This window comes from Tachysurus fulvidraco, chromosome 16 (genome assembly GCF_022655615.1).
Source record: "Tachysurus fulvidraco isolate hzauxx_2018 chromosome 16, HZAU_PFXX_2.0, whole genome shotgun sequence".
Classification (NCBI taxonomy): Eukaryota; Metazoa; Chordata; class Actinopteri; order Siluriformes; family Bagridae; genus Tachysurus; species Tachysurus fulvidraco.
In genome coordinates this window covers 18,911,935-18,914,163 of record NC_062533.1, presented here as the reverse complement: position 1 = coordinate 18,914,163, position 2,229 = coordinate 18,911,935, and positions in this window count along the sequence as shown.

Sequence of the window (2,229 nt, the reverse complement as noted above, 5' to 3'; positions counted from 1 at the left end):
TTTCCAGCGCTGGAGAGAACTGAAGGAGCAGGAAGTTGGCCACATATTCACAGGTTGGAGTTTCCCGAGTCGATAACTCCTGAGCTAAACGCTGTTACTACACAAAACGCGGTTGTAGCTGCCTCTCTACATTACTACGATAGAAAAGAGGTGTTATTTGTGTAGTAACAGCGTTTAGCTCAGGAGTTATTGACTCGGGAAACTCCAACCTGTGAATATGTGGCCAACTTCCTGCTCCTTCAGTTCTCTCCAGCGCTGGAAAGCTGATCCTATATTAACACGTCCTACTTCTTGTCCTTATCGTAAGTCTTTCTTCTCTTTCTTTCTTTGTTTTTATCCTCCATGTCAATGTTAAAACCGCTTTCTGCTAACGTCACACACGCGCACTGAACACTCTCTCCGCCCATATTGACAAGCCCCACCCCTTTCTGCTCATTGGCTACATGTTTGTTTTTTATTTGTTTAGATTTTTAGTTTGTGGTCCCGACTCAGTTTTCTGAAGCATTTCTCAGACATTCAGAGACCCTATCTTCGGCAATTTCATTGGTCTAACGAAAACTTCATGCCACCAAAAAACTGAGAAAACTGTTCAAAAAAAAAAAAATTGAAAAATCCATATATTAGCCGCGTCATTGTTCAAGCCGCAAGGTTCAAAGCGTGGGAAAAAGTTGCGGCTTATAGTCCGGAAAATACGGTAATATATCTGAAAGTATAATACGCACATGTGACAAATGACAGAAAACACTGTGGCTTTTATTTTAACATTTCAGATTTTTTCCCAGTTTGTGCTGTGTTTCTTTTTTCCTTTAATATCGTCACATATCTGATTTAAACAAATGCATAAAGCTATTTACAATACGATACAGTCGGCACTGTGCAAAAGTCATCGTTTCTATAATGAATATCAATATGTATCAAGTATAGTAATCATTTGAATCATCTAAACTGAGAAATAATGAGTAACTTTAAGATTAGTCTTTTTCTTATCAGATTTATTTTTCTCTGAGTTAAAGTATGAATCAGAGTTTATTAGAGGTGCGAAAAAAGAAAAAATGTGACAGTCAAAAACATGGAAAGGCAAAAAATCTGGCGAGCAGCAGAAAGAAAGGTTCGAAAATCAGGAAGCACAGAATCAAGTGTTTGGTCACACAGGGCACATTGAGTGAGAAGAGTCCAGTGAGAGTGTGTGTAAATAAAGGCTGAGACTGGAAACAGGAGAGTCTCATCACTACTCAGGTGAGTTCATGTGCCAGGGAGAAAACAAAGCTGGTCACTGATCACCATTTTTGTGGTATGAGTAATGAGGTAATGTGGCGGTCCAGAAATAACATGCGAAGAGGGTGAGAGCCCACTGTGACCTGGTACAGTAGGTCTATCGTGTATGAGACATTGTTGATACAACAGAGGATCTTGGGGCTGGAATTATGAGTTTCTCCATGCGGTCGATCGGTGAATAAGTTGCTTTGATGAGCCATTGTTGTAGATGTTCTAGGTGAGCATAACCAGGAAAGCTGTTTTCCTGATGGATGCACTGACTTGGAGCAAAAAGGGTTTTAGTGAGCCTTACCATTCTGCTTCCCATGAACCCCCTGTCTCTGGCATGACTATTGAGGGGATGTTGAACTTGAAATGAACTTTTTACATGAACAGTTGCTGTGATAGAATCTGAGCTTGAGACTGAGATGTGAAACTGAGATGTTGGCATTAGTTGAAGATCCTGGAATTGGACTTGAGTGCAGTTCCTCTGAAGGAATTCCTTCTTCTGCAGAGCAGATATCCACAAGGCGATATGTGTGACTGTACTGCCGACCTGTTTCACAGTAACCTTCAAATCATTGCAGGCATAGTCCAAGATCTTTATGCCCTAATCAGTCTCATAGATATCAGCCTGTTGTCTATTTACCTGATTCAGGTACTGCTAAAGAGATTGGCTCATTATGTCACTTTGTAGAAGCCAACGATCTGTTTTCCTATTTAAGCTTAGACAAAAAGTTACCAAGAGTAACTCCTCCTAGAGCTTTCGAGCCACATGCACCAAATTCGGATATGTTGTAGACCCTTGTCTGAAGACCTAGTCTTTTCTAAGCGATCTGTGTACCAGTACTTCGGTACCGGGTCTCAAAGTGGCCTTTTTCCCATAGACTCCCATTATAAATTTTGGAGGTTTATAACTCGGCAAACTTTCAAACTCTCTACACCAAACTCGGTCAGCTCCTTTAGGGTGAGACT